Source organism: Berghia stephanieae, chromosome 7, assembly GCF_034508935.2.
Source record: "Berghia stephanieae isolate SIO BIC M18660-M18661 chromosome 7, UCSD_Bste_1.3, whole genome shotgun sequence".
Taxonomy (NCBI): domain Eukaryota; kingdom Metazoa; phylum Mollusca; class Gastropoda; order Nudibranchia; family Aeolidiidae; genus Berghia; species Berghia stephanieae.
Genome location: NC_088366.1, coordinates 828,054 through 840,553, shown reverse-complemented (window position 1 = coordinate 840,553; position 12,500 = coordinate 828,054). Strand labels below are relative to the sequence as shown.

Below are 12,500 nucleotides of genomic sequence, written 5' to 3'. Positions count from 1 at the left end.
TGTGTGAGTATGTAGTGAGAGAGGGTGTATTTGCTTATGTGTGTTGTGTGTGTATATATGTATACATGTTTGTGTGTATGTATGTATTATGTGTGTATGTATGTGTGTATGTTTGTGTGTATGTGTGTCTTTGCCTGTGTTTGAAGGATTAGGTAGAGGGGATGAGGGTATTTAAAATATAGGTTAAACATGGCAGTTTGAATAGTGAATACATTGTATAGAGTGTACACGGTGTGAGTGAGTGATTTGTATTAAATAACTGTAAATTCCCCAGACTTTGAGAAATCACTCAATCCCATATTTCGACGAAGTCCCGGGTTTGAGAGTTTTTGCCAAGATGAGGATCATTTAAATCGATCGATATTTATTTGAAGGACGAGTTTTCTGGCCAAATTTTAAAATGTTTTTTCAGAGTACCGGAGCATACTGTCGTATTCTGAAAGAAAAGTCCAAACAATTTAAAACTTTGGCCACAAAAATCGTCCTACAAGCATCGATCGATTAAAAAGCCGCCATCTTGTCAAAAACGCTCAAACCTGGGACTTCATGGAAGTCTTCAAAGCAGTCCCAGATTTGATAGATGGGGGTCATTTTAAACGATTGATATTTAAAGTACCAGTTTTCTGGCCAAAATTATAAAAACGTGTTTGTGTTTTTGTCATCACACTACAGGGAGTATGAGTAAAATCAACAAAGGCCAGGTTTCCACTATGGAAGTCTTCAGGGCAGTCTGGGACAAGGTGAAGGTCATTTAAAATAATCGATATTTGAAGGACGGATTTTCTGGCGTAGGAAATAAATGTATGGTTGCTGGTTAAAGGTTGGAATGATAATGGTGCACGGTAATTATAGCGGAATATCCAGTCTTAGAGACGTACCCATCAATGACTGGGTGAAATGAGATAACGAATTGAATTGATGTTGTCATGAAATGTAAATATTGTGCAGGAATTAAAGTATTGACGATTACGAATGATCTCAGGATTCTGGTGAGACATGGTGAAAGGCAGACATTGGTGAAAGGTAGACATTGGTGAAAGGTAGACATTGGTGAAAGGTAGACATTGATGAAAGGTAGACATTGATGAAAGGTAGACATTGGTGAAAAGCAGACATTGGTGAAAGGCAGGCATTGGTGAAAGGTAGACATTGGTGAAAGGCAGACATTGGTGAAAGGCAGACATTGGTGGAAGGCAAACATTGGTGAAAGGCAGACATTGGTGAAAGACAGACATTGGTGAAAGGCAGACATTGGTGAAAGGTAGACATTGATGAAAGGTAGACATTGATGAAAGGCAGACATTGGTGAAAGGCAGACATTGGTGAAAGGCAGACATTGGTGAAAGGCAGGCATTGGTGAAAGGTAGACATTGGTGAAAGGCAGACATTGGTGAAAGGCAGACATTGGTGAAAGGCAGACATTGGTGAAAGGCAGGCATTGGTGAAAGGTAGACATTGGTGAAAGGCAGACATTGATGAAAGGCAGACATTGATGAAAGGTAGACATTGATGAAAGGCAGACATTGGTGAAAGGCAGATATTGGTGAAAAGATAGACATTGATGAAAGGTAGACATTGATGAAAGGCAGACATTGGTGAAAGGTAGACATTGGTGAAAGGCAGACATTGGTGAAAGGCAGACATTGGTGAAAGGCAGACATTGGTGAAAGGCAGGCATTGGTGAAAGGTAGACATTGGTGAAAGGCAGACATTGGTGAAAGGCAGACATTGGTGAAAGGCAGACATTGGTGAAAGGCAGGCATTGGTGAAAGGTAGACATTGGTGAAAGTCAGACATTGATGAAAGGCAGACATGATGAAAGGCAGACATTGGTGAAAGGCAGATATTGGTGAAAAGATAGACATTGATGAAAGGTAGACATTGGTGAAAGGTAGACATTGATGAAAGGTAGACATTGGTGAAAGGCAGACATTGGTGAAAGGTAGACATTGATGAAAGGTAGACATTGATGAAAGGCAGACATTGGTGAAAGGTAGACATTGATGAAAGGTAGACATTGGTGAAAGGCAGACATTGGTGAAAGGCAGACATTGGTGAAAGGCAGACATTGGTGAAAGGTAGACATTGGTGAAAGGCAGACATTGGTGAAAGGCAGACATTGGTGAAAGGTAGACATTGGTGAAAGGCAGACATTGGTGAAAGGCAGACATTGGTGAAAGGCAGATATTGGTGAAAGGTAGACATTGGTGAAAGACAGACATTACTGAAAGGTAGACATTGGTGAAAGGCAGACATTGGTGAAAGGTAGACATTGGTGAAAGGCAGACATTGGTGAAAGGCAGATATTGGTGAAAAGATAGACATTGGTGAAAGGCAGACATTGGTGAAAGGTAGACATTGGTGAAAGGCAGACATTGGTGAAAGGCAGATATTGGTGAAAAGATAGACATTGGTGAAAGGCAGATATTGGTGAAAAGATAGACATTGATGAAAGGCAGACATTGGTGAAAGGTAGACATTGGTGAAAGGCAGACATTGGTGGAAGGTAGATATTGGTGAAAGGTAGACATTGGTGAAAAGACGATAATGGTCAAAGACATATAAGATAAGACTTTATTGATCCTGAATGGAAATATGGTGGATAATCCAAACGTATTAAGGTCATGTCATACATGATCTGGGTCAATGTTGTGTGGATTAATACGAGTTTCGTCACGTATTCAAAATGGGTTTAGTAACTGAGTATACATTGTGTTGTAGGCCACCTATTGCAGAAGGAAGAGTAAGAACGAAAGAAAAGAAGAAAAGAGAGAGAGAGAGAGAGAGAGAGAGAGAGAGAGAGAGAGAGAGAGAGGGTAGAGGGAGACAGTGGGAGAGAGAGGGAAAGGATAAAGGGAGAGACAGGGAAAGAGAAAAAAAAAGAAAGAGAGTAGAGAGAGAGAGAGAGAGAGAGAGAGAGAGAGAGAGAGAGAGAGGGAACACGAGAGAGAGAGAGAGAGAGAGGGAACACGAGAGAGAGAGAGAGAGAGAGAGAGGGAACACGAGAGAGAGAGAGAGAGAGAGAGAGAGAGAGAGAGAGAGAGAGAGAGAGAGAGACGATTTAAATCTCTATTTAAATATACAACCCCGCGTGTCGATGCCTGGAGCCAAGAGAATTATGACTCGTATTACGAATGATCGGGTAATATTGATTGAATTGACTCTAATGAGGGGCTGTCGCCAGGGATTGGTCGTCAATATAGTCTGTCAATATTCTGTCTAAAAGAAAAAAAAAGGGGGGGGGGGGAGCGGCATTGAAGGATGTGTCACAAATTTTGTGTTTTGATTGGTCAAAATTTACTGATTAATTCTCCATGCAATCCATGTGTATTTTATATGAACCAATGTTTCTGTTTCATACAGTCCTAGTCGCCTGTTAGCGTTTGACACTGCTAGCAGACCCCCCCCCCCCCCCCGTTAATATAAGAGTCAAATGAAGCAATAATTTGTGTAAAATGCTTTACCTAAAGTTACAAAGCAGCAAACATATTTTTGGCGATTACTCTGATCATAGTGAGCGACCATTTATCAAGCTGCCTGCCATTAAAGTGACCACCATATTATGGGAACAAAACACATTCCTAGTGTATTGTCACAAATGGTGATGATGAAGAACGATATGTAAACAAGTAATAAATTAAGACAAATAAGGAATCAAAACAAAAATAAACATGAAAAAAAAGAAACAAAACAAAACAAAGACAAACACACAACCCCCCCCCCCCCCAAAAAAAAATCAACTCCCCTCCCCCCCTCAAAAAAAAACACAAAAAAAACAACAAAACAAACAACCCAATAACAAAACAGCAACAACACACACACAGAAAAAAAAACACCAGAAAAAGCAAAAATTAAAAACAAACGAAACAACTAGAAAAACAAACAAACAAAAAAAAAAAAAACCCCAAAAAACCCACATAGAGTCTATATACAAACAAACAAACAATAAATAATAAAAAGCAACACACAAAAACGAAAAAGACCAGAAAAAGCAAAACAAAAAATTGTCAATAAACAAAGCAAAAACTAAACCTTACGAAACAAAAACAATTTCAATACGAAACAAAATGGAGCAAATCAAAATAAACAAAACAAGACAAAACGAAGACAAAAATAAAAAGTAAAACAAAACAGAAGCAAAATAAAAACGCAAGACAAACAAACAAACAAACAAACAAACAAACAAAAAGCAAAATAAAACTGCAGAACAAAACTAAAAAAAACAAAGCAAGCCAATTTTAAAAAAAACAACAAAAAACAACAACAACAACAAATATAACAAAACAAAATAAGAACAAAAATTATGCAATCATTAACAACCCCCCCCCCCAAAAAAATAATAAATAACAACACCAATAAACAACAACAACAAAAAAGACAAACAAACAAAAAAACAACAATAAAGTACAACGAGACAAACCTAACCAAAGATCAGCGCCCTGTTAAATGCAGCAGGTATAATACAAAATCATGGATTCAGTATTTCCCATCACGAGCCGTTGGTCAGGTACGGTTAAACAGTAAACACCTTTGTTTCGGGTCAATGTCACTTTGTCAGCGTGTCAACCTGTGCCAAAACATTGCATGGGATTAATCAGAATAATTGTGTTAATTACAGGTCACGTGTACTCTACCTGGCTAATCAGGCTGGGCGTTGTTAGGCAACGCGTCACGCCTGAAATGGTTTGGACACATCACACACAACACTGACCTGTCAACTTGAAATGGGAGCGATCTATATTCATGTTTTCGTCCAACCAAGTCATCAATCACATTATTTGTTGCTGTCCAACGATTGGATATTTCTTAAACTTAATGTAAACACGCTGCTTTGTTTATGAAAGTTGTAAACATACACATGTGTCAAACTGAACAAAATGACCAATCGTGATGCTAGATATTTCAGAAGCCGTAAACACATTGACTATGTGGGTCACTTTGAGCACATTTTGCAAAGGTCACCAACGACCTCGAGCACATGGAAGGGTAATCTAGATCATCCCCATTGTTTCAGAAGATGAAAAAAAACTGACCTTTTTTACAGCGCAAATTTATTTATTGACTTAAAGAGGAAAATACTTGTCTTGTTGCCTCATAGAACAACAAACCGTGTGTTTTAAAACTTTAAATGTTCTTTGGTGATTCTAAGGTGTCCTATAGGTTGGTTGAGAATGTTAACTTGTTTTCTGTCTGGATGTGACCGAAGCCATCGTTTACATCTAGCCTGATACTGACCAAAACATTACGTCAAAAGACAAGTCTCTGACGACAAAAGAAAACAAATCGTGAGTTGTATTCAACAGTTCAACCAATTGAATCACTTGTTCCCTTGAGCTCTACTAACGACAACTCACTAGAGGCTGGACAAACCTAAAAAATGACGTCAAACTATAAGTCTTAGAGGTTCTTGTGTCGGGCTTGTGTTCACGATGGGACTGAGCAGATTTTGAATGTCATCTCCTCATAGATAGTTCCGACGCATGAGCCAAAATGCGTAATTTTACGATATTTTCGTGGTCCTTGGCAGTTCTGGACAACACCAAATCACAAACTTGCCAAAAGATCTATTACGTCATTGCTTTGACTCGTGACTTGTCTGTTGATATCGTTGGTGTGTTTGTTGTTCTCACAATTATTTTTAATGAAATGCAAACACACACACAAACACACACACACACACACATAATATATATATATATATATATATATATATATATATATATATATATATATAGTGTGTGTGGGGGGGGGGGGGTCTGTTATTTACGTATTATGTAGAAAGACGTACACACACACAGGAGAGAGAGAGAGAGAGAGAGAGAGAGAGAGAGAGAGAGAGAGAGAGAGAGTAAGAGGCTATATAGGGGGAGTAAAGAGAGAGGGGGGAGATTGAGAGAGAGAGAGAGAGAGAGAGAGGGGGAAGAGAGAGAGAGAGAGAGAGAGGGAAGAGAGAGAGATGGAAGAGGGAGGAAAAAGGAGAGGAATAGGAAGGACAGAGTAAAATAGAGAACATTTCATCTCGGAATTAAGATTTCTTTGTTTTGTTTTGTTTTTAAGGGTTTTACGGTAGTTGCAACACATTGAGGTCATATCAGCGCCAGTAAAAGGAAGAAAATGGGATAGTAAAAAGTTATAGAATTATAACTAAAGCATCCAAGAATAAGGCAGACAAAGGTGAATTGGTACAAATAGGGATTGAGATGTAGATTCCAAGAGCACACCATCGGTGTACTTAGTTTGAGACCACTAAATGTCTCACCCAGACACAAGCACAGGTCCCCGCCAAGAGGAACACACTCTATTGTTTACAAATCATACATATGTAAAAGGAAAAATAATACAGTACATAACAGAGAGATGATTTACAAGGAAAAAAATATCATCTCCCAAAACTAACTATACATTTGACTGTTTCCCTCCTAGCCAGGGTATCCGACCAGAGCCAGGACAAAACCATTCCAAGACAAAGACAGAAAGCATGTTGGAAAACAGATATAGGGGGATAGAAGACACAGTGAGTATGTCCCTGCCCACATTGGGAGGTCAGGAACTCCGCCCAGGAAAATTTCTTTCAGTTTCCTACCAACAAAATGAAACAACACAAGGAGTTTCTTTGTCGTACTTTTTAAGAACACCTTTGGATGAGCAGTTCTCTCTGGATAAATATTTGAATCGAAATATAGATAGTATGCCCTTGGCTAAGAAGCTCACAACATTGCCATACGGAAGTATAACGGACCAACACACAAAACTGTGTGTATCCATGAACTTTTATAGTCTGGATAATACCGTTTAGTGAGAATTATTCATAAACGTGGATGGCAAAAAACAAAAACAAAGACCAAAGTGACGTCAACCTCATTCTATCTATAAACGTTTTTAGGTTACAAGTAGTTTTGTTGACGGTTTGTTTCATGTGTGTTTCGTCGATGACAAACTGGTGGTTATTCACATACAGGAGACGACAATGAATGCACTCTCAGCCTTAGAGAAAACCCTAGATAAAATGAACCCGTAGGTACACACCATCACAACCACCACCACCAACATGCTCAGACCGCGTAATTTATTATTATTATTATTATTATTATTATTATTATTATTATTATTATTATTATTATTATTATTATTATTATTATTATTATTATTATTATTATTATTATTGAATATTATATGTACTATTAGTGTTAATTATGTCGTGACAAAAGCGACCCATACACTCGTGTTGTCTCTCGCTTTGTAAAGTATTTTACTGGGCGGGACGCCCGCACGGGGCGAGGAGAGAGAGAGAGAGAGAGAGAGAGAGAGAGAGAGAGAGAGAGAGAGAGAGAGAGAGAGAGAGAGAGAGAGAGGGGGGGAGTAAAAAACAAAACAAAACACAAAATTATTTTTTGTCATTGCTTTGTTATCAACTCGTCAATCACACACACACACACACACACACACATACACACACATACACACATACACACACATACACACACACACACACATAGATACACACAAATTATATACAATAGAGAGAGAGAGGGGGGGGGGCTCAAACCCACCAACCAGGGCACACACACACACACACACACACACACACACACACACACACACACACACCAATCACAACCACAATAATCAAACATAATGACGAAAGCCCCACCACTTCTTGCAACGTCGCCAAGCCGGGACGGAAAGCCTCTCTCAATCCTGCTCTATTGATTGGCCGGGAGTGGAGGTGTGTCGCGGCCGAGCCCACAAACCAACCAATCAGCGAGCAGAGTTCTGGAGGTGTGTGTGGAGGTCGTGCAGTCCCCGCGTGGTGATGAAATCTACAGATCCTTGTTGTCAACACTTCACCAAAAACTGTCCTAGTAGAAAGACGCTATTTTTGTGCTATCCCGTCTTTATAATTATTCAAGACTTTGTAAGTACAAACTAAATTCTATATTTAATTGTTATTGGATCAAACAAGTAAATCAAACACGCAATACACACTTTTGTTTAATGAATTCTGTTTGTTTTAAAACGCCCGAAAAACTCTCTCCTCGAATCATCATAATTTATTGGACAAATCTTGGATTTTACCCATGATTCATAGAACCCATGAATTGAAGGAGAACATTTTGGAGTTAAAAAAACGGCATGATATTTAAAACAAAAAAGATGAATGTTTGAATGTTTATAAAACGAGAAAATAAGTCGACAATGAGTGGAAGTCATAGATTTGTGAAATCTGATCGTTTGGTGTTGTACGGGTTTTTTGTTTGTTTGTTTTTTTAAAACACATTTTTTGGCCGTAACTGTTAAAAGATAGTTTTAAAAATGTCACCATTTTTATGACGACAGATCTTTGGATAAGAATGTGAATCGTGTTAATAATAATAATAATAATGATAATAATACTTTATTCATCAAAAAAATAAATAAATGGAAATTTGTTTACAGACGTGGCATGCATAAAAATGTATAAACACAAAGTTGAGAATCTATGGCGACAATGTATACATATATATATATATATATATGCAAATGCACAAAATGTAAAAAATATACCATTTGGCAAAAATGAAGCATGCATTGACATAAAAACGGACTCAGCAGAAAAATAAAACATATTTAAGATTAACAACGACACGTTTGTTTTGTTTTGTTTTGTTTTGTTTCTCTCTCTCTCTCTCTCTCTCTCTCTCTCTCTCTCTCTCTCTGATGCTATGCGTTTAGTCAAAATGATCAAAACATCCACCAGGCAGATTTAACGTACCAATAGAAAGTCAAGCCGTCGAATTATCAAATGTAAATAATTTACAAGATGAACCAAGATATTAAAAAAAACCCCAAAAAACAAACCAAAAAAAAAAACACACACAAAAAAACAACCCCCCCAAAAAAAAACAAAAAACAAACAAACAAAAAAAAAAAACAAAACAAATAAAAACAAAACCAAAAAAAACAAAACAATAACAACAAAAAAACACAAAGCAAAAAACAAACAAACAATAAAAAAACCCACATATGACAGAATCGAATACAAGATCGATAAATATTTTAAACTCCTGTCAACAACTCGCCAATTTCCCAGCCTGCTGTTACATGCTTTAGTTTTTACGACCTGTATTTAATCTCCTGTTTTTCCGTGAAATCCATTCCAACAACTTAACGACATGGTTGAATACCGTCGTTCTTTTTGAATGAAAACCGTTTATCGGTTGTCAATGGCAACGGGAGATAGTTGATCAACAAACCCAATATCATTACTATGAATGGTAAACAAACAGATGGAGATAATGAATATGAATGCCTTACTGTGCTATGCAAATTACACTGGTGTGTTATAGAATGGAGATACAGGTGAAGGCTTCCTTAAATGTTTATCAATTTACTGGATCTATGTAAAGTGCTTTTGAGCACGTTTAGTGGATATTGCGCTATTTGTTTGTTTGTTTTTTTTTTTTTGTTTTTTTTTTTACGGATTGAAGGGAATGTCTGATCGCAGCCTTCGGCAACTTTTAGGTGGAACAAAATTGACGTCACTCAGGTCTTTGTTATTGTTTTTAGACAGCCATTTTAATGATTAGTTCTCACTAAATTCGTCAAATCAGACGATAAGGTCACGCCAAGTGTTGTGGGATGGAACGTTGTATTCGTATACGCTAACAACAGTGCCCAAGGAAACAAATTAATGATCCCATTGGTTGAACTAATAAATACAACTCATGATTTGCTGTATAGATTGGGTGAAGTTGACGTCACTCAGATTTTGTAATTTTTGTTTATGATTAATTCTCACTAATAAACTGTATCAACCAGAATATAAACATTCAAGATTACACATAGTTTTGCGTGTTGGGCCGTTATATTTCCGAATGACAATGTTGTGAGTTTCTTAGCCAAGCGCATATTATCTATTCTGGTGGTGATCACCTTGTGTATGTTGACGTGTCATTTTTGATCAATGTCAGGCTGTGAGTTTATCAAGGCTACGGTTTATATATTCTGTGAATTCGTAGTGACATGTCGTAAGTGCTTGTGTTTGCATTTGCCCCCCCCCCCCCCCTTCTGCTCTCTCTCTCTCTCTCTCTGTCTCTGTCTCTCTGTCTCTCTCTCTCTCTCTCTCTCTCTCTCTCAATTTATCTATCTATCTATCTATCTATCTATCTATCTATCTATCTATCTATCTATCTATCTATCTATCTATCTATTTATATATATATATATATATATATATATATATATATATTCATCCATCCATCACCCCATCTATCTATCTATCTATCTATCTATCTATCTATCTATCTATCTATCTATCTATCTATCTATCTATCTATCTATCTATCTATCTATCTATCTATCTATCACTCTTTTTATTTTTTCTTTCCAAACTTTCCTTTCTTAGTTTCTTATTTCATGAATTCTTTCCCTTCTAAGACCAAACACTTCATCTCCTACTAAATCTAATATCATGAAAGCATTTTTTAAAATCACCCCCCCCCCCCTCTCCACTTCTTACCCCCCCCCCCCCCCAACCCTCTCCCAATCCTTCTTTGTCTCAACTCCCCCCCCCCCCCCCCCCTCGCCCCCAAACACACGTACAAAGACACGAACAATCCCACACTTACATACACACTAACATTACATTCCTCCACTACTTCATTTTTGCCATATTCTGAAGAAAAAAAAATCCGCAACAACAAACAAAGGCTTGTTTAAAATTTGGCCAGAAAACTCGTCCTTCAAATATCGATCCATTTAAATGAATCTCTCTTAAACCTGGGACTTCGAAAAATCCCCAAGAAACTCCCAGGTTTGAGAGATTTGATAATAAAAGGGTCATTTTAATCCAGGGATATTTGAAGGACGAGTTTTCTGGCCAAAATTTTAAACACACCTCTTTCTTTCTAACCAGAATAATGCGGTTTTGCTGTTAATCCTATTATTTTTATCACCATTGATTTCAGCTTTAACTCGTCAGCTCATTAGACTGAGCCCCCCCCCCCCCCTTCCCTCACCCAAATCGTCTCCTAGGCGTAAGACCCTCCCCGTATTGCCCCAGGCACCTTGTGGACTCAATCTACTGTAACCATTTTAATCCCCTGTTACGCCCCCACCCCCGCCCGCTCCCCTTCCCCTAACACCCTTACACACTACAGTAAAAGATGGATATGAAGAAGAATCCCAAGTAGAACAAATTTGTTCTTTATATCAGAGATTCTTTATACCAATAACTCTTTCTTGCAAGTGCGGCTATGTGATCTTGTGGTAATGTACTCACTTTCGGATAGGAAGGTCCTGGGTTCGAGCCTCTCTCGGCGCATAGTTGAGTCCTAGGAAAAAGCTCTCTGTATTCACATTCTCTCACCGTACTCAGGTGTAAAATTAGTAACTGGTCGTTAACAGCGTTATCTCCGTCGGAAAAAAATTGCAATATCGCCTCAAAGGCATCGTGTCTCGTTCTATATGTTACGTGTTGCTGTTGGTCACGGACTCTTTGTAAAGCGCTTTGAGTCCGTTTAATGGATATTGTTCTATATAAAAGCTCAATTTTTTAAAATATCAGTGGCTCGTCTCTTTTCGGGAAATAATAAGAGTGTGTTCGTCATATCCATTTATTCGTATTAACCGTTTTCGTTATAAGAGTGTTCGACTGTACATGCATGTTAACCTCGGGGTCATTGTCCTCTGCAGAGATTCTGCTGTCGATCGGATGTCAAAGCAATGCATTTATGTTTTTATTTATATTATATTTTTTATGTGTGTTGTTGACTGAAGAAGGGTTTTGGGTCCGAAACGTTCTGTGTTTGGTAATTTTGTTATTATTTTTTTTTTTGAAGCTGTTATATTCAGTTGGGCTTACGTAAGTAAGTAAGTAAGTAAATAAGTAAGTAAGTAAGTAAAAAAGTGGCTTATTACAGCGTCTTGCCGCTCAGGTTGATTTTGATACACGTGTCGTTGGCGAGTAGGAGGTAACGAGCCAGGCTTACTTTGGTAGGCCATAACAGACGGGGGATCAGAGTTTGAACTTTGAACCTGTTTCGAGTTATCTGGTGGGTAATCCTTGGGAATGCTTGTATCTTTTTAAACTCACATTTTCTCCTTTATATGGGAGATAAACGTCAAACCTGCAGGTACCCCCCCCCCTCCCCAACTCACACACACACACAACACTCACACACGCAAACACTCACACACGCAAACACACACACACACACACACACACACACACACACACAATACATGCATACCCCACCCCGATTTTAAACAATGGTTGAGCAATGAAATAATTTTTTTTTAAAGGAAGCGACGAGATGCCGATTCGAAACTGAACATCAGAGACCAGTTAAAAGTCATCGCCGATTCACAATCACAATCAATTTTCTTAAACATCAGAGGCGTTACGAGAATAAATTTAATGTAAGATCGAATTTTGTGTGTGCTAACACATAACATACTCCACCCCCCCCCCCCCCCCCACCCCTCAACACACACACATTTCATCTAAATCTAACACACCA

General features: G+C 38.2%; 1 protein-coding gene across 3 annotated transcripts in view; it reads left to right on the top strand.

Moving 5' to 3' along the window:
- The first annotated feature begins 7,770 nt into the window (after window positions 1–7,770).
- The window catches only part of LOC144976315 (tyrosine aminotransferase-like), a 20,378-nt gene continuing 15,648 nt past the window's right edge, over window positions 7,771–12,500 (top strand). Inside the window, exon 1 of one of the 3 annotated variants that reach the window (XM_078920513.1) lies at window positions 7,771–7,915. The gene's annotated coding sequence lies outside the window, so the exon portion shown is untranslated. Of the gene's footprint in view, window positions 7,916–9,242; window positions 9,340–12,500 lie in introns of those variants that run through there. The other 2 variants (XR_013646091.1, XM_078920514.1) reach the window with 2 other exon arrangements.